This window comes from Macaca nemestrina, chromosome 6, assembly GCF_043159975.1.
Source record: "Macaca nemestrina isolate mMacNem1 chromosome 6, mMacNem.hap1, whole genome shotgun sequence".
Lineage (NCBI taxonomy): Eukaryota > Metazoa > Chordata > Mammalia > Primates > Cercopithecidae > Macaca > Macaca nemestrina.
Window position 1 is genome coordinate 49491721 of NC_092130.1, and position 20807 is coordinate 49512527.

At 37.6% G+C, this 20807-nt stretch overlaps 1 long non-coding RNA gene across 3 annotated transcripts in view; it reads left to right on the forward strand.

The window, feature by feature from the left end:
• LOC139363773 (uncharacterized) overlaps window positions 1–20807 on the forward strand; it is a 162291-nt gene that overhangs the window by 55609 nt on the left and 85875 nt on the right. For 2 of the 3 annotated variants that reach the window (XR_011624698.1, XR_011624700.1), the window contains exon 2: window positions 4317–4410. This is a non-coding gene — a long non-coding RNA (uncharacterized lncRNA). Of the gene's footprint in view, window positions 1–2719; window positions 2827–4316; window positions 4411–20807 lie in introns of those variants that run through there. The other variant, XR_011624699.1, reaches the window with a different exon arrangement.

Consider the following 20807-nt stretch of genomic DNA (forward strand, 5'->3'; position numbering starts at 1 on the left):
TTGATGTGCTGCTGGATTTGGTTTGATATATATTTTTTTGAGGATTTTTACATCTATGTTCATCGGGGATATTGGCCTATAGTTTTCTTTTTTTTTTTGTTGTGTCTTTGCCAGGTTTTGGAATCAGGGTGATGCTGGTTTCATAGAGAGTTAGAGAGGAGTCCTTCCTGCTTAATTTTTTTGGAATAATTTCAGTAGAATTGTTACTAGTTCTTCTTTGTATGCCTGGTAGAATTCAGCTGTTAATTCAACCTGTCCAGGGCTTTTTGGTAGGTTTTTCATTATTGATTCAGTTTGTTTGTGAACTTGGTATTGGTCTGTTCAGGGATTCAGTTTCTTCCTGATTCAAACTTTGGAGGTTGGATGTTTCCAGGAATTTATCCATTTCCTTTAAATTTTATAGTTTGTGTGCTTAGAGGTGTTCATAGTAGTCTCTGAAGATCTTTTGTACTTCTGTGGGATCAGTTGTAATGTCATGATTGTCATTTTTGATTGTAATTTTGGATATTCTCTCTTTTTTTTCTTTGTTAATCTAGCTAGTAGTCTATTGATCTTGTTTATCCTTTTAGAAAAGTAACTTTTGGTTTGTTGGTTCTATGTATCAATTTTGGGGTTGGAATTTCATTCAGTTCTGCTTTGATTTTAGTTATTTATTTTCTTCTGCTAGATTTGGGGTTAATTTTTTCCTGTTTTTCTAGTTCGTCTAGGTCATCCTGCTTTTCTTTTCTTTTTTGTTTGTTTTTAAGATGAAGTCTTGCTCTGTCACACAGGCTGGAGTGCAGTGGCATGATCTCAGCTCACTGCAACCTCTGCCTCCAAAGTTCAAGTGATTCTCGTGCCTCAGCCTCCCAAGTAGGTGGGAATACAGGTATGTGCCACCATGCCCTGCTAATTTTCGTATTTTAGTAGAGATCGGATTTCACTATGTTGGTCAGGCTGGTCTTGAAATCCTGGCCTCAAGTGATCCACCTGTCTTGGCTTCCCAAAGTGCTGGGATTACAGGTGTGAGCCACCACTCCCAGTACCATACTACTTTTCTTAGTGACTATATTAATTTACATTTCCACCAACAGCACTTGCTAACACTTATGTTTTTTTTTCCACAGTAGTTATCCTAATGGATATGAAGTTATATCTTATTATTGTTATTTTCATTTTTCTAATGATTAATGATGTTAAACATTTTTTCATGTAAGTGTTGACTATATACCTTCTTCAGTGAACTGTCTATTCAAGATCTTTGCCCATTTTTTAATTTTTTTTTTTTTTTTTTTGAGACAGAGTCTTGCTCTGTCACCCAGGCTGGAGTACAGTGGCGTGATCTCGGCTCACTGCAAGCTTCGCCTCCCAGGTTCACGCTATTCTCCTGCCTCAGCCTCCTGAGTAGCTGGGACTACAGGCACCTGCCACCATGGCCAGCTAATTTTTTTGTGTTTTTAGTAGAGCCAGAGTTTCGCTGTGTTAGCCAGGATGGTCTTGATCCCCTGACCTCGTGATCCGCCCACCTCGGCCTCCCAAGGTGCTGGAATTACACGCGTGAGCCACCGCGCCCGTCTTTTAATTGGGTTTTTATTTTGTGGCTTATGTTGTTGAATTGTAGGAGCTCTTTATGTATTCTGGATATTAATCTCTTATCAGCTATATGATTTGCAAATATGTTTTCCCATTCTCTAGGTTGTCTTTTTACTCTGTTGATTGTATTCGTTGGTGCATAGAAGCTTTTAAGTTTATTGTCATCCCATTTGTCTATTTTTGCTTTTGTCATTGTCATTGTAATTTTGTCATTGTCAAATCTAATGTCATAAAGACTTTCTTTAAAAATAATTTTTAGAGGGTTTTAGACCATCTTTTTAAGTTTTTAATTCATTTTGAGTTAATTTTTATATAGTATAATGTTTTTCCAACACGATTTGTTCAAGAGACTGTCCTTCCCCATCTAGTGGTCTTGGCACTGCCACTGAAGATCATTTGACCATATTTGTGAGACTTCATTTCAGGGATATATCTTAAATTCCATTGGTATATATGTCTGTCTTTATGACAGTATCTTACTGTTTTGATTACTGTTGCTTTATAATAGGTTTTGAAACCATAAAGTGTGAGACATCCAACTTTGTTTTTGTTTTCTCTCTCTCTCTATTTTTTTGGCTATTTGGAGTATTTTGTTTTATAACTGTGGCGTTTCTATTTGTAGGGCAGAGTAGGTGGAAGCTGATTTTTAAGAAAAGTAGATGGGTTAACTGAGAGGAAGAGATGCACCTCATGGGTGCCTGTGATGCAATGCAATATGAAGGTACAGAAATACATTGGGAGGGCTGGGCATGGTGGCTCAGTCCTGTAATCCCAGCACTTTGGGAGGCCAAGGCAGGCAGATTGCTTGAGCTCAGGAGCTCAAAATCAGCTTGGGTGACATAGTGAAACCTCATCTCTTAAAAAAATCCACTGGGAGAAAAAGAGAAAAACGACCACCACCATCTCAATAAAAATCTACTTCTAGCACAGACCTTGGAACTTATGTGCAGGAACTTTTCCTCAAATTTGTAATCATGTTTGTCAGTGTGTTGTTCTTTCTTTTACAATTTGGGGATGTTGAAGACACCTTACTGGAATTGTAGGTTGAACCAAAACTGACTAAACTTTGAACTTTGAGGATTTTAATAAGTATTTTGCTCTTTCACTCATGAAATGCATCCCTGACACTATAATATGCTCTGGACTTGCAGTGGTGCCTACAGTGATGGGTAAAGCAGACCTGATCCTTGTCCTCAAAGAAATTGACTTAGCAACTTCTTGTGAATGTGGACAGAGTTGAGCATATGCATTGATGTAAGAGAACTCCAAGTTTTTCTCTTCAGCTACATAATGTAGTCTTCTGTTTTTTCTTGGGCTTGTTCTTTGATGAGTTTTTAAGATGAAGGGACATGTTGCTAGTTTCCTATATGGGAAATTCAAGTACTCCCTGGCTATGAACTGGAGATAAAACACATGCCATTCTATAACTTTAACAAGAAATTTTAATTTAATTTAATATATTTGAGATTTAAGTAAATAATTTATTTCCTCCTCTAAAGTCATGAAAGAACCTCTCATGCTGTATGCAGTAGTGAGAGCCAAGATATTTGGCAAGAGGGAATAGGAAAATAATTGATGTTACAGTCTGCTGCATGGAGGGAGGGGCCAAATTGTACCAAAACAGGTTTTAAAGAATTATTGACAGGAAAATGTGCTTTCTGGGAACTTCTCTCCCTTGAGGTGAAAACTAACACATGAAAAAATTAGATTTTATCTGGAGGATATTCATCACCTAGATACATTTTCCTTCAGAGGGGTTAAAAATATTAAGCAGCTACTTAAGTCCTTGTTTTCCAGGCATATAGCCCACATTATATAAGTATTAAACAGCAAATTTAAAATGTACAAAAGTTTTTGTAGTTTCTTTGATTTTATTTGAAAATCTTTGAGGTTTATAGCAAAGACAGAGGAAATTACTTTAATGGAATTGGGGGAATGTATATGTAACACAGAAACTTATTTTGCTAGGAACTTTTATAATATGACACAGCAACATGATAAAGTTATACAGCCCCTTTTATTGTTAATATGTAATGTTTAGCTCTTGATATTAATTTGTGTGTTTTGAAGGCTTTTTGCTAGTTTTGGGTGGTTTGGGATAATGCTATACTGAAATCACGGATCTCTGTATGTTCATGAGCTTCTGAGGAGTTAGAATTAGGTTAACAATTTTGTCATGAGGTGCTCAGTGTTCTAGAAGTCATCTTTTGTCTTTTCTTTTGGTTTGGTTCACATTCTGCAAAATCTCCAGACATTGAAGTAAACATATTTAGAAAAAGAAAGATAGCTTTCAGAACTTACTCTATGAAATGTTATTTCTTTGGATTGTTCTGTATACCAAAGGATGAAGACAATTACTTTTAAAAAATGGAATGTGCATTTGTTTGCTAAATTATTTAATTTTCTTTTCTATGTATGTAAAATTTTAGTTGTAAAACTTATAGTTTGTTAGAACTTCTTAATTAGACCTGTGAAAATATTTTTAAAATATTCGCATTCCAAAAATATGTTCAATTATCTATAAAATGCTTCAGTCTGGGTATCGTAGCTTATGGAAACACTGGCATGTTATGTTGTATTAGCATGACAATAAAGGATCTATGAAATACCCTGATAAAAGATTAGTATGCCAACGTTTTGTTAGTGTTAATATGAAAAAGATGATATTGGCAAAAAGTAAAACTTTAGACTTTGGGAAATGCTTCCAATACTGAAGCTGCTATGTCTTTGATTTTATTTTCTAGGTCATTGTTTCCCAAACTAGATGCTGAATCCCGGTGAGACTGTGAAGATATTGTGAGCATTCTTGGAGATCAGAGCAGAAAACGTCCATCGGAGGTAGGTAACAGTGAGGGACTACAGGCAGTTGTAGAAATGAACCAGATGCCCTCTTTCCTCTGGTACCTCTCATGATAGCTCCAAGTCCATGTGCTTCCTTTTAGCCTTTTCAGATTTTTGATTCTCTGAAAGAAGCTACTGGTAACCTTTGAATTTTTCTTTTCCTTAATAATAACTACTGCTTATTGATCAATTATTTTGTACCATCAAGACTTGTACTAAGTGAATTAGATAGTTTCATTTAAACCTCAGTATACTTCTATGAGACAGGTACTAGGTTTTTTTTTTTCTCCAGTTTATAAGTGGAGCAGCTGAGGCTTAGGGAGTTTTAGGTCATTCAGCTAAAAAGAGATGTTACTGATTTTGCACACAGGCAACCTGAATGTAGGACTCACAGTCTTTCCCTCCTTCTTCTGTTGTTTTTGTCATTGGATTTTATCAGATGAAATGGTCTGAGAGCTATTCCTCTGTCATTATCAACTAGGCTAAGGATGGGGAGTAAGCTATCTTAGTGGGGCATCTTGGACAGAATATTCTGAGCTTTTTCAAATGGCAAAAATGCTTTCTACAAAGATTAAGACAGGCCATTTAGCACCCTCAAGCTCTGCTTAAGAAATACTTTATCTAACAAAAGAGAAATAACTATTTAAAAAATGTAGTAGATATGAAGCTGACATAGAGAGTGACAAAAGTTTAAGAGCCTTGTTATTAGTTCTCAGACTTAGACTATTTTGACACAGTTGCATATTTTGTATGTAAAAGACATTATTATGAAAGAATACTTCAGTCTCTCTTTTAGAGAAAGTTGCTGAAGTGTCTCCCTCTCACCTGCTCTTAGCTTCCTGCTGCTGTCCTCTACCTCTCATGAAGATACTTGTGTAATACCGGGGTCATTGTTGAGAATTAAGAGACACATTTAACAGCTGAATTCTCCCAAATGAATTCTAAACTCAAATAAAAATGAGACTTCCAGTAATGGTGGCTTGAGAAACTGGGGCAACAGCTTCCACAAACAGTTTAAAAAATCTGGACAATATTATGAAAGGCAGCTTAACTGAAGGCACTGGAACATGCACCAAGACAGACAGAAATTGAGAAAAATACACCCTTGAAAGACTACTGCATTGGGTAAGAACTGCAAGTTTGTGCCTTTCTGGCCTAGGGCTGCTCCCCAAACCCAACTGTAGCACAGGAAAACCTCAGCCTTAATGGTGTTAAAAGGCAGACGTCAAAGGTCAGAGCAGCAGAGATACCAGTAAGTTATAGGAGGATTTTGGAAGTGAGAAAGCCACACTTATCTGACAAGTTGTTTCATTTATACCATCAAATAGGATGTGGATATATGTCTTCTTGCTGACAGAACATTCTCTCAATGTTCTGAGATAGTCTCCAATCTCATATATTTTGTGCTATATTATCTCTTTTTTAAAATTGGAATTTGCTTTAACAACACTGGCTCTATCAGGATATTTAGGGCAGAGCAGACATATTAGGCCTTTATACTTAACTTTGATAATGGGATTAAGCCTTCCTTTGGGAACTGAAGGCTGTAAGAGTATGGAGAGAAACAGATGCATTCTCTACAAGGAAAACTTGCCTTCAGCCATTATTACTGTGCTTTTGGTTCCCAGCAATATATCCACTGGTGTCCATTGGGTACCCAAGTGTTCTGTCCCATTAATTTGGATAACCCCAGGAATAAACTGAGGTGGCATATGTGCTTAGAGTAGGTCAATGGCTTGAAAGAAAAATGTTTGTTAGAATCACATCAGTTTGGGGCTTTCTCCAGATTTAGATAAGAGGAATAAGAAGAAAACAAAGATTTAGCCTTGTCTGTGTTCTTCAGTCACCCTCTGTACTCCATAGCCATCAAGTTGACTTGATCTATACAAATATCACTCTTCTGGAGACGAGCTCAGTCTCCCTGGGTGACTATTAGTCAGGATTCTCCAGAGAAACAGAATCATATGGAGGCTGAGAAGTCCTGAGATCTGCAGCTGGCCAACTGGAGATCCAGGAGAGCCAATGGGATAGTTTCAGTCCAAGTCCAAAGATCTGATAGCCAGAAGAGCCAGTGTTGTGAGCTGCAGTCTGAGTCTGAAGACAGGAGAAGACCAGTATCACAGCTCAAAGACAGTCTGGCAGACAAAAGAGAATTCTATCTTACTCAGCCCTTTTATTCTATTCAGGCTTTCAATGGCTTGAATTAAGCCTATCTACACTGGGAGGGCAATCTACTTTACTTAGTCTATCAATTCAAATGTTAATCTCATCCAGAAACATCCTCACAGGCACATTCAAAATAATATTTAATCAACTATCTGGGTATTCCATGGCCTGGTTAAGTTGACACATAAAATTAACTATCACGGTGATGCAAAGTGAACTAGGTGTATTTGGTCACTCTCTATGGCCAAAGAGCTGATCTTGGCTAAAAAAATACATGCTAAAACTTTATATGCTTCTGATGGGTCATATATTGGGCTGGGCCAAATTCTTGTTAACTGAACTTTCAACAACTCTCCTACAGTGAGGATATTACAAAGCCTCAGGCAAAACTAAAAAGTGAGTAAGTGGTTAATATTTGGCCAAAAGAAATACGTCTTAGTGTTAATTGTCCTTGAGCTAATTAAAACTTAGATGGAGAACTACAAAGCTAACTATAACATGGGACAACCCTGATGAGGGCCATATTAGAGAAAGTGAACACTATGAGAGTACAGGGTGAGTGACTGAGGGAGGGCATTTTAGTTGTCTTTTGTCATCATTTATCTTGGCCTTTGTTTTGGGCAGCTTTTGTTTTTATCGAGGTATAATTCACATACTATAAAGTTCACCATTTAAAAATGTACAGTTTGTTGATTTTCAGTATGTTTACAAGGTTGTACAACTACCACCACTAATTCAAGAATATTTTTATTGCCCTCAGGGCAACTTTTTGCAGCAGATAATATTTTCTCACATTCATGATTATATACAAATCTTATAAATTCTATGGCATTAATTTATTGGTGAAATATGTTGATTCACCAACTCGGACAGAGAAGCAGTTTTATTTATTTATTTAATTTATTTATTTGAGATGGAGGCTCGCTCTGTTGCCCAGGCTGGAGTGCAGTGGCACTATCTTGGCTTGCTGCAACCTCCAGCTTTCGGGTTCAAGCGATTCTTGTGCCTCAGCCTCCTGAGTAGATGAGACCACAGGCACATGCCTCCACACCTGGCTAATTTTTATATTTTTAGTAGAGATAGGGTTTTACCATGTTGGCCAGACTGGTCTCGAATTCCTGGCCTCAAGTGATCTGCTAGCCTCAGCCTCCCAATGTGCTGGGATTATAGGTATGAGCCGCTGCTCCCAACCGAGAAGCATTTTTAAAAAAATTTATTACTCAGAACCTCTTGAGCATCACATTGTATGTCATTAATATGTTGTCGACTTGTACTGTTTGAAAGTAGAACACTTTCACTTTCTCATACTCATTTTGCCCTAATACTGTGCTATAATTTTACATGCTAGTCTTAATGTGTTCTCACCAAGTGCATAACTTTTCCTTTTCTAGGAAATACGTTCTATTACTAAATAGTTTGCTTCCTGGGCCTTTTTACTCAAAGCATTACTCTGTTCTAGGATTCCAATTGCCATTTAAAATAATCAGATGGATACCCCATTTCCCATGGTGATTATTACACATTGCATGCCTGTATCAAAGTATCTCATGCACTCAATAAATATATACACCTACTATGTACCCACAAAAATTAAAAATAAAAAATCAGAATCTCTAACTGCTAAATAGCTGTCACTTATGTTCAGTGTTTATTTCAATTTTGCTGGAGCTATCACTGCTGTTTTAAGTTCTTTGCCCCAAACCACCCACAATGGAATAGCAACTTGGATTACCACCAGTCCATGTAAAACTAATTAATAAGCAGCTTTTGTTGTAAAGATGGATTTTTTTAAAAAAAAATTGGTATCTCTTATTGCACTAGAACAGCAAAATACTTGGAAAATTATAATCATTTATCACTATCTTTATCAGAATTGTCCATAGATCTAGGCCTAGTAACCTCCTTTTCCATCTCAGACCTTGTCTTCAAAATTTGTCACATTGGACTCTCAGGCATGTCTACAAAACGCAAACATTAAATAAAGCAGAAGGACATAATAAATATGCAAACAGGAAAATCTCAAAAAATACAACTTCATAGTATAATTTACTTCTAGCTGACCCAATTGACACTTTGCAGTGTTCATAATAGCAAAGTGTCAGGGAAAGAGTTGAAATACATTATGTAAAAATTCCCTTTAGTTTTCTGTTATATCAGTGGAAGCTGTTGGCATGGGGTAAAGGGAGGCTGGGGGAGGTAATAGGAGGGGAGGCTGATGTCATCAGTCTATTGTCCTCCTTTCTGTGTAATACCATTTACCATTAGCTGTCTTTTTCTTTTATCAGTGCCTGAAAATAGGCCCAAGCCAGAGTTCCATCTTACCAATTTCTATTACTGATATAATGTGTATATTTAATATTCAGTGCTGATGTTCTTGAGCCAGTATCAGTAGGAGACACATTTTGAGTTTTTTTTTGTTGTTGTTGGTGGTGCTAATAAGTCTCGTCTGAGTTGCTGAGTTGCCTTGTACCCCATGTGGTCAGTGGTGTATGACCTAGATGGAGTCTTTGGGTCTCTGTGGCAAGGGTCAGATGAATAACAGCCTCATTAGGACCTGGCACTAACCTCCTCTTAGCACTCATCAACTCTAATTGTCTCTTTCCTGTCTGCTTTCCCCACTGGACTGGATGTAAATAAGTATTTATTTACTTCACTTCCCAAGTATGTTGCACAACACCTTGCAAAAAACAAATGTTCTATAAAACTTTACGTAATGAGTAAATGCCAGGCTCCCTAAAACATCTTGTGTCCTCCTGCTTCATGCTTGTTGCGGAGACAACTACTACTCTGACAAAATGTTCAGTGTAGTCTTATTTTAAGAGCAGCAGCCCCAGCAGGCACTGAATAAGAGCCTAACTCTTAAAAACCCATTAAAGTTCCAGCCACTCTATTGATGGCAAAATGAATGCAACTTTTCCTGGTCCAACAGAAGCAATTCCATAACACTCAGCATTCCCCCCTCTCCTGCCCCATTACTCTGTCCTGTGGGCTACAAACAAATGGAAAGTAATTTTTATCTCAGCTAAACAATCACCTTTGGGGAATCCCTGAGTCTGTGATATCTTGGATTGCTGAAAACATTTTAACTCTGTTGTCTCCTTAAGACATACATCTGTAGATCATGCTCTGCCAATGCGGATTATTTAGTTATTTGCAGTGATACTCCCTATGAAGGGCACAGAAGGTAATGTCCTTCTCTTGAGGCAGACTCTGGGGATATCTGCAGGAAATTAGATACTTTCTTCTGAAAAAATTCATTGGTTCTAGTTATTTGTTTCCCAGTTCAAAGCATTCCTTTGCCCCTGCCATGGGATATTATGGAAATTCCCAGGACGTTTTTTAAAAAATCAGAGCTACCACCTGTTGTCTTTTACCCTCAAGAACAAGTCACGCTATGGGGATGACAGTGAAGAGCTAGGTGAACTCTTCCTTATCCTTACAGTACCCTCTTCAACTGAGGGTGACATGCTGTAAATTATTGTAGCTTTATTTAATGTAATTTAGCTCATTTGTTTTCCTTAGTGTCTCTGATAGCTTACAGATTAGAAAATTAATAAACTCATTATTGCTTTTTTATAAGTCTCTACTGTCATTTCTTTGCCTGCGTTTCTTGTTTGCCTGTTTTGTGCTGATATCTTTGAGGTGCACTATTTCTATTCTGATATAATATTCCCTTTTCTAGGTCCCTTGCTTTTTCTTTCATGCTTTATGGATTTCCCCTTTTCATGATTCATATATTACATAAACTCTCAGGTTAAGTTGACCCACTTCTCACCTGAGCTCGTGTTTAAGATCCACTTGTTTGAGAAACTCTTCCTGGACCACATTGCACCTAGATTATATGAATGTTTAAAGCTCGGAAAACATAAAAATATGTTCTGAGCTTTAAACATTTTTTAAAAAGTTTGTGTATTGCTGTTTCCTGAAGCTGCTCAGCGTTTGCCAATTCGTCTTCTTAACTCTGTGTGATCTTGGCCTTGCTCAGAGTGATGTGCAGGATGAGAGAGAAGGAATAATTCATCTTTTCTCTTACATAAAAAATGATTTATCTGTCAATTTAAAAAATGAAGTGAATGATCCACAAGCAACATAGCTATTATAAATAACACCATTTTACAGTGGAGGTAACCAAGTCCTAGAATGATTAAATAACTTACCCAGCCAACACAGCTAAAAACAGAAGGAGTCAGAATTCCAAACCAGGCAATAGGGTTTCCCATGCTCTTCCCATTAAATGTGGTCTAGTCTCTAAAGTAGATTTAAAATGAATACATTTTCCAAGTATGTGCTTTTAGAAATAATTGGAAAAGGAGGTGGGGAAAGAAGTCACATAATTATATATGAATTGTTAAACATGGATTGAACCCTACTAAGGACCAGCACTCTTATAGATGCTGGGGATGGGTCAGTGGACCAGCAGACCAGCTTTGTTCTATTGTAGTTTACATTCTACAGAAGCAGTCCCCAACCTTTTTGGCACAAGGGACCGGTTTTGGAGAAGAAAATTTTTCCACAGATGAAGCGGGGATGGTTTCGGGATGAAGCTGTTCCACCTGAGATCATCAGGCATCAGTTAGATTCTCATGAGGAACATGCAACCTAGATCCCTACATGCACAGTTCCCAGTAGGGTTCACACTCCCATTAGAATCTAACACCTACTGCTGATTTGACAGGAGTCAGAGCTCAGGCCGTAATGCTTACCCGCTGCTCACCTCCTGCCATGCAGCCTGGTTCCTAACAGGTCACAGACTCGTACTGGTCTGTAACCTGGGGATTGGGGACCCCTGTATTAGAGGAAAGGGGCACATGCTGACAGATAATAAAACAAGGAATAAACAAGAAAGTGTCAGACAATGGTCAGTGCTATGAGGCAAATAAAGCAAGGTGACTTGATTGTAACTGTTGAGTGATACTACCTCAGTTATCTATCTAAGGCCAGGGAAGGCCCTTTCAGAGGAGGTGACACTGGAGCTGGGAAGTGAATAGTAGATATTTTATTGATTGTTATGAAGAATTTGGATTAAATGTTTTCAACTGTGTGAAAAAGTTTGGAAACCAAATAAATTCTCTTAAAGCCAAAATAAAACAAAACAAAAATAAAACCTAAGTGAGGCATCCTCTTATTTCACCAAATGTAGAAAAACAACTTTCACATCTTTTTATCTCTCTGAAGTTTCACTCTCTTTCTCTGAATAAAGATGCAAAGGCATATATAATATTCTATTTTAATACAACGAATCCTCTTAGTAGACATGTACTTTTTCATTTTACTTTTATCAAGTTACAGATATACAAAGTTTAAAAGGTCAAATAGTTCTAAAGAGGTAAAAGGAAGGGCAACTCTCTTTTGTTGCACTCATTCCCACCTGCAGTTTCTGTTTTTTAGAGACAACCACTTTTAATCTTCTGGTTATTTTTTTAACCTCTAGTACTTCAAAAATAATAGGTTTATACACTATGTCTTGATTTTTTAGTTTTACGCATTGTGTTTTGATTTCGTCTATTGAAAATGATATTTTAGCCTTCTTATAATCTCCTCTCTCCCAGTATCTTTTTTTTTCTTTTTTTTTGAGACAGGGTCCTGCTCTGTTGCCCATGCTGGAGTGCAGTGGTATGATCACTGCTTACTGCAGCCTCATCCTCCCAGGCTCAAGCAATCCCCTTGCCTCAGCCTCCCCAGTAGCTGGGACTACAGGTGCATGCCACCATGCCCATTGAATTTTTGTATTTTTTTTTTTAAGAGACAGGGTCTCCCTATGTTGCCCAGGTTGGTCTTGAACTCCTGGGCTCTAGTGATCAGCCCATCTTGGCTTTCCAAAGTGCTGGGATTGCAGGCATGAACAATCATGCCCAGTATACTCCCACTATCTTTAAAAATAGTTACATCATTCGTTTTAATTAGATCATGGTTCAGAGTTTGTTATGATAACTATGTAAGTATTATTTACATCTGAACCATGTAGTTTGTTTTGATTGCATTTCCTTTCTTGCATATCCTTTTGTCTTCTCAGTATTAATGATTTACTTGTTTTAAAATTTCATTTGGTTTTTACCTATCATTTTTTCATACCCAAATTCTCCCTTAGAACTATAAATCTCTTTTCAAATTTTCAAACACATTAAGCAGTCTATTAATTACAACTTTTCATGAAAACATTTCTCCTTGTGGTCCCCATTCTCTTGCTCTAATAGGAATTGGTTGATTTTTCATTATAGCATCATTCTGAGATCCTACCCCCATTTTTTTTCTTTTTTAAATTGGGAGCTCTGTTTCTTGGGTTAAGTGAACTTCTTTTTTTCTTGGGTATAGTAGGCAGAATAATGGCCCTGCAAAACATGTTCATGTCCCAATCCCCAAAATCTGTATATACACACCTTACATAGCAAAAGGGACTTTGAAGATATGATTAAAGATCTCTTTTTAAACTGAATTTATTTTTTCTTAGTTGTAAAATCTATATAAAATAGAAGAAAATTCAAAATGAAATCAAAAGATAATAGCTGTAATAAGATTAACCTACAGCAGCTGCAGCACCAGTAACAACACTAAAAGAATTACTTCTACTCCAAAATGACTTAAGAGGTATATGAACCTCTTAAGCAACTCACTTTTAATAATGGCTAAATTAAATGGAATTGTAATATCTTCAAATGGATCTCAATGATTGTACGCTGATTAGTGTCCATAATGGGACAGGTTATACTAGTTACATATTACAATCTGGAGAGAAATGTGTAAGTCAGATCAGAAGACATGATTTCTAGTCTGTGCTTCACTGTTCACTTTTTCAAAAACTTATTTGAAGTTCTGGGATACATGTGCAGAACGTGCAGATTTGTTACATAGGTATATGTGTGCCACGGTGGTTTACTGCACCTATTGACCCATCCTTTAAGATCCCTCCCCTCACCCCCCCACCCCCAAACAGGGCCTGGTATGTGTTGTTCCCCTCCGTGTGTCCATGTGTTCTCATTGTTCAACTCCCATTTATGAGTGAGAATATGCAGTGTTTGGTTTTCTGTTCCTGTGTCAGTTTACTGAGGATTATGACTTCCAGCTTCATCCATGTCCCTGCAAAGTACATGATCTCATTCCTGTTTATGGCTGCTTAGTATTCCATGGTGTATATGTACTACATTTTCTTTATCCAATCTGTCATTGATGGGCATTTGGGTTGGTTCCATGACTTTGCTATTGTAAATAGTACTGCGGTAAACATATGTATGCATGTGTCTTTATAGTAGAATGATTTCTATTCCTTTGGGTATATACCCAGTAACGAGATTGCTGAGTCAAATGGTATTTCTGGTTCTAGATCCTTGAGGAATCGCCATACTCTCTTTCACAATGGTTGAACTAATTTACATTCCCACCAACAGTGTAAAAGCATTTCTATTTCTCTACAATCTTACCAGCATCTATTGTTTTTTGATTTTTTTTTAAAATTATACTTTAAGTTCTAGGGTACATGTGCACAACGTGTAGGTTTGTTACATGTGTTGGTGTGCTGCACCCATTAACTTGTCATTCACATAAGGTATATCTCCTAATGCTATCCCTCCCCACTCCCCCCTGCCACAATAGGGCCTGGTGTGTGATGTTCCCCTTCCTGTGTCCAAGTGATCTCATTGTTCAGTTCCCACCTATGAGTGAGAACATGTGGTATTTGGGTTTCTGTTCTTGCGATAGTTTGTTGAGAATGATGGTTTCCAGCTGCATCCATGTCCCTACAAAGGACACGAACTCATCCTTTTTGATGGCTGCATAGTATTCCATGGTGTATATGTGCCACATTTTCTTAATCCAATCTGTCACTGATGGACATTTGGGTTGATTCCAAGTCTTTGCTATTGTGAATAGTGCCACAATAAACATATGTGTGCATGTGTCTTTATAACAGCATGATTTATAATCCTTTGGGTATATCCCCAGTAATGGGATGGCTGGGTCAAATGCTATTTCTGGTTCTAGATCCTTGAGGAATCGCCACACTCTTTTCCACAATGGTTGAACTAGTTTACAGTCCCACCAACAGTGTAAAAGTGTTCCTATTTCTCCACATCCTCTCCAGAACCTGTTGATTCCTGATTTTTTAATGATTGCCATTCTAACTGGTGTGAGATGGTATCTCATTGTGGTTTTGATTTGCATTTCTCTGATGGTAAGTGATGATGAGCATTTTTTCATGTGTCTGTTGGGTGTATGAATGTCTTCTTTTGAGAAGTGTCTGTTCATATCCTTTGCCCACTTTTTGAAGGGGTTGTTTGTTTTTTCTTGTAAATTTGATTGAGTTCTTTATAGGCTCTGGATATTAGCCCTTTGTCAGATGAGCAGTTTGCAAAAATGTTCTCCCATTCTGTAGGTTGCCTGTTCACTCTGATGGTAGTTTCTTTTGCTTTTTAATCGTCACCATTCTGACTGGCATGAGATGATATCTCATTGTGGTTTTGATTTGCATTTTTCTAATGACCAGTGATATTGAGCTGTTTTTCATATATTTGTTGGTTGTGTAAACATCTTCTTTTGAGAAGTGTCCATATCCTTAGCCCACTTTTGGATGGGATTGTGTGTTTTTTTCTTGTAAATTTGTTTAAGTTCCTTATAAATTCTGGATATTAGACCTTTGTCAGATGGGTAGATTGCAAAAATTTTCTCCCATTCTGTAGGTTGCCTGTTCACTCTGATGACAGTTTATTTTTCTGTGCAGAAGCTCTTTCGTTTAATTAGGCTTTTGTCACAATTTGTCATAAATTTTGGCTTTTGTCACAATTACTTTTGGCATTTTTGTCATGAAGTCTTTGCCCATGCCTCTGTCCTGAATGGTATTGCCTAGGTCTTCTTCTAGGATTTTTATGGTTTTGGGTTTTACATTTAAGTCTTTAATCCACCTTGAGTTAATTTTTGCATAAGGTATAAATAAGGAGGGGGTTCAATTTTAGTTTTCTGCATATGGCTAGCCTGTTTTCCCAGTACCGTTTTTTGAACAGGAAATCCTTTCTCCATTGCCTGTTTTTGTCAGGTTTGTTGAAGATCAGATGGTTGTAAATGTAAGGTGTTATTTCTGAGGTCTCTGTTCTGTTCTATTTGTCTATATGTCTGTTTTGGTACCAGTACCATGCTGTTTTGGTTACTGTAGCTTTGTAGTATAGTTTGAAGTCAGGTAGCATGATGCCTTCTGCTTTGTTCTTTTTGCTTAGGATTGTCTTGGCTATACAAGGTCTTCTTTGATTCCATATGAAATTTAAATTAGTTTTTTTTTCCTAATTCTGTGAAGAATGTCAATGGTAGTTTGATGGGAATAGCATTGAATCTATAAATTACCTGGGGCAGTATGGCCATTTTCATGATATTGATTCTTCCTATCCATGAGAATGGAATGTTTTTCCATTTGTTTGTGTCCTCCTTTATTTCCTAGAGCAATGGTTTGTAGTTCTCCTTGAAGAGGTCTTTCACATCCCTTGTTAGCTATTTTCCTAGGTATTTTATTTTCTTTGTAGTAATTGTGAATGGGAGTTCATTCATGATTTGGCTTTCTGCTTGTCTATTGTTGGTATATAGAAATGCTTGTGATTTTTGCACATTGATTTTGTATCCTGAGACTTTGCTGAGGTTGCTTCTCAGTTTAAGGAGTTTTTGGGCTGAGATGATGGGGTTTTGAAATTAAAAATCGTGTCATCTGCAAACAGGAACAATTTGACTTCCTCTCTTCCTATTTGAATACCCTTTCTTTCTTTCTCTTGCCTGATTGCCCTGGCCAGAACTTCCAATACTATGTTGAATAGGAGTGGTGAGAGAGAGCATCCTTGTCTTGTGCAAGTTTTCAAAGGGAATGCTTCCATCTTTTCCCCATTCAATATGATATTGGCTGTGGGTTTGTCATAAATAGCTCTTATTATTTTGAGATATATTCCATCAATACCTATTTTATTGAGTTTTTAGCATGAAGGGATGTTGAGTTATACCAAAGGCCTTTACTGCATGTATTGAGATAAACATGTGGTTTTTTGTCTCTGGTTCTGTTTATGTGATGGATTACATTTATTGATTTGCATATGTTGAACCAGCCTTGCATCCCAGGGATAAAACCAACTTAATTATGGTGGATAAGCTTTTTGATGTGCTGATGGATTTGGTTTGCTAGTATTTTGTTGAGAATTTTCATATCTTTGTTCATTAGGGATACTGGCCTGAAGTTTTCTTTTTTTGTTGTGTCTCTTCCCATTTTAGGTATCAGGATGATGCTAGCTTCATAAAATCAGTTAGGGTGGAGTCACTCCTTTTTAATTACCTGGAATAGTTTCAGAAGGAATGGTACCAGCTCCTCTGTACCTCTGTTAGAATTTGGCTGTGTATCTGTCTGTCCCTGGGCTTTTATGGTTGGTAGGCTATTAATCACTGGCTCAAATTCAGAACTTGTTATTGTTCTATTCAGGGATTCGACTTCTTCCTGGTTTAGTCTTGGGAGGGTGTATGTTTCCAGGAACTTATAAATTTCTTCTAGATTTTCTAGTTTATTTGCATAGAGGTGTTTATAGTATTTTCTGATGGTAGTTTGTATGTCTGTGGGATCAGTGGTGGTATCCCCTTTATCATTTTTTGTGTCTATTTGATTCTTCTATGTTTTCTTCCTTATTAGTTTAGTTAGCAGTTTATCTATTTTGTTAATGTTTTCAAAAAATCAGCTCCTGGATTCACTGATTTGTTGAAGGGGTTTTCATGTCTCTATCTCCTTCAGTTCTGCTCTGATCTTAGTTATTTCTTGTCTTCTGGTAGCTTTTGCATTAGTTTCCTCTTGCCTCTGTAGTTCTTTCAATCGTGATGTTAGGGTGTTGATTTGCGATCTTTCTAGCTTTCTGATGTGGGTATTTAGTGCTATAAATTTTCATTTAACATTGCTTTAGCTGTATCCCAGAGTTTCTGGTGCATTGTCTCTTTGTTCTCATTGATTTCAAAGAACTCTTGATTTCTGCCTTAATTTCTTTATTTACCCAGGAGTCATTCAGGAGCAGGTTGTTCAATTTCCACGTAGTTGTGTGGTTTTGAGTGAGTTTCTTAATCTTGAGTTCTAAATTGATTGCACTATGGTCTGATAGATTGTTTGTTATGATTTCAGTTCTTTTGCATTTACTGAGGAGTGTTTTACTTCCAATTATGTGGTTGATTTTAGATTAAGTGCCATGTGTCATTGAGAGGAATGTATATTCAATTGATTTGGGGTGGAGAGTTCTGTAGTTGTCTCTTAGGTCCACTTGATCCAGAGCTGAGTTCAAGTTCTGAATATCCTTGTTAATTTGGGATTAACTGTCTGATTGTCAGTTAATCCTGTCTCGTTGACCTGTCTAATATTGACAGTGGGTTGTTAAAGTCTGCCACTATTATTGTGTGGGAGTCTAAGAACTTGTTTAATGAATCTTGGTGCTCCTGTATCGGGTTCATATACATTTAGAATAGTTAGCTCTTCTTGTTGAATTTTTCCCTTTACCATTATGTATTGCCTTTCTTTGTCTTTTTGATCTTTGTTGGTTTAAAATATGTTTTGTGAAAGAGTAGGATTGCAACCCCTGCCTTTTTTTTTGCTTTCCCTTTGCTTGGCAAATTTTTCTCCATCCCTTTCTTTGGAGCCTATGTGTGTCTTTGAACCTGAGATGGGTCTGCTGAATATAGCACACTGATGGGTCTTGACTCTATCCAATTTGCCAGTCTGTGTCTTTTAATTGGGGCATTTAGCCCATTTACATTTAAGGTTAATATTATGTTTGAATTTGATCCTGTCCTCATGATGCCATCTGGTTATTTTGAACAGTAGTTGATGCAATTTCTACAGCGTGTCACTGGTCTTTATATTTTGGTATGTTTTTGCAGTGGCTGGTACTGATTTTTCCTTTCCATATTTAATGCTTCTCTCAGGAGCTCTTGCAAGGCAGGCCTGGTGGTAACGAAATCCCTCAGAATTTGCTTGTTTGGAAAGGATTTTATTACTTCTTATGAGACATAGTTTGGCTGAATATGAAATTCTGGGTTGAAAATTCTTTTCTTTAAGAATGTTGAATATTGACCCTGCAATCTCTCTGACTTGTAGAGTTTCTGCTGAGAGGTCTGCTATTAGTCTGATGGTCTTCCCTTTGTAGGTAACCTAGCCTTTCTCTCTGGCTGCCCTTAACATTTTTTTCTTCATTTTGACCTTGGAGAATCTGAGCATTATGTATATTGGGGTTGATCTTCTCATGGAGTATCTTACTGGTGTTCTCTATATTTCCTGAATTTGCATGTTGACCTGTCTTGTTAGGTTGGGGAAGTTCTTCTGGATAGTATCCTGAAGTGCGTTTTCCAGCTTGTTTCCATTCTCCCCATCTCCTTCAGGTACTCCAATCAATTGTAAGTTTGGTCTTTTTGTGAAGTCCCATTTTTCTTGAATGCTTTGTTCATTCCTTTTCATTCTTTTTTCTCTAATCTTGTCTGGATGCCTTATTTCAGCAAGGTCGTCTTCAAACTCTGATATCCTTTCCTCTGCTTGGTCGATTTAGCTCTTGATACTTGTGTATGCTTCATGAGGTTCTCGTGCTATGTTTTGCAGCTCCATTAGGTCATTTATGTTCCTCTCTAAACTGGTTATTCTAGTTAGCAGTGCCTCTGACCTTTTATCAAGATTCTTAGCTTCTCTGCATTGGGTTAGAACATTCTCCTTTAGCTCAGCATAGTTTTTTGTTACCCATTTTCTGAATCCTACTTCTGTCAATTCATCCATCTCATTCTCCATTTGGTTCTGTGCCCTTGCTGGAGAGATGTTGCAATCATTTTGGGGAGAAAAGGCACTCTGGCCTTTTGGGTTTTCAGAGTTTTCTTCGTTGATTGTTTCTCATGAGTTGTCTAGTTTCGATCTTTGAGGCTGCTGACCCTTGGATGTTTTGTGTGGGCTTTTTTTTGTTCTTGTTGTTTCTGCTTTCTGTTTTTCTTTCAAAGGGTTGGGTCCCTCTTCTGTAGGGCTGCTGTGGTTTGCTGGAGGTTCACTTCAGGCCCTGTTAATCTGGTTCGCTACCACGCCTGAAGATGCCATTCAAGGAAGCTGGAGAACAGCAAAGATGGGTCCCTTCTTCTTCTTCGGGGATTTCTGACCTCAATGAGCACAAACCTGATACCAGTAGGATCACTCCTGTATGGGGTGTCTGACAACCCCTATTGGAGGGTCTCACCTAGTTGGGTGGCACAGGGAAGAGGACTCTTTTTCTTAATTATTATACTTTAAGTTCTAGGGTACATGCCCACAACATGCAGGTTTGTTACATAGGTATACATGTGCCATGTTGGTTTGCTGCACCCATTAACTCATCATTTACATTAGGTATTTCTCTGAATGCTATCCCTCCCCCTGCCCCCCACCCCCTGAGAGGCCCCAGTGTGTGATGTTCCCTGCCCTGTGTCCATGTGTTCTCATTGTTTAGTTCCCACCTGTGAGTGAGAACATGCAGTGTTTGGTTTTCTGTCCTTGTGATAGTTTGCTCAGAATGATGGTTTCCAGCTTCATCCATGTCCCTAGAAAGGACACGAACTCATCCTTTTTTATGGCTGCATAGTATTCCATGGTGTATATGTGCCAGATTTTCTTAATCCAGTCTATCATTGATGGACATTTGAGTTGGTTCCTAGTCTTTGCTATTGTGAATAGTACCACAATAAACATACATGTGCGTGTGTCTTTATAGTAGCATGATTTATAAATCTTTGGGTGTATACCCAGTAATGGGATCACTGGGTCAAATGGTATTTCTAGTTCTAGATCCTTGAGGAATTGCCACACTGTCTTCCACAATGATTGAACTAATTTACACTCCCGCCAACAGTGTAAAAGCATTTCTATTTCTCTACATCCTCTCCAGCGTCTGTTGCTTCCTGACTTTTTAATGATCGCCATTCTAACTGGTGTGAGATGGTATCTCATTGTGGTTTTGATTTGCATTTCTGTGATGACCAGTGATGATGAGCATTTTTTCGTATGTCTGTTGGCTGCATAAATGTCATCTTTTGAGAAGTATCTGTTAATATCCTTTGCCCACTTTTTGATGGGGTTGCTTTTTCTTGTAAATTTGTTTAAGTTATTTGTAGATTCTGGATATTAGCCCTTTGTCAGATGGGTAGATTGCAAAAATTTTCTCCCATTCAGTAGGTTGCCTGTTTACTCTGATGGTAGTTTGTTTTGCTGTGCAGAAGCTCTTTAGTTTAATTAAATC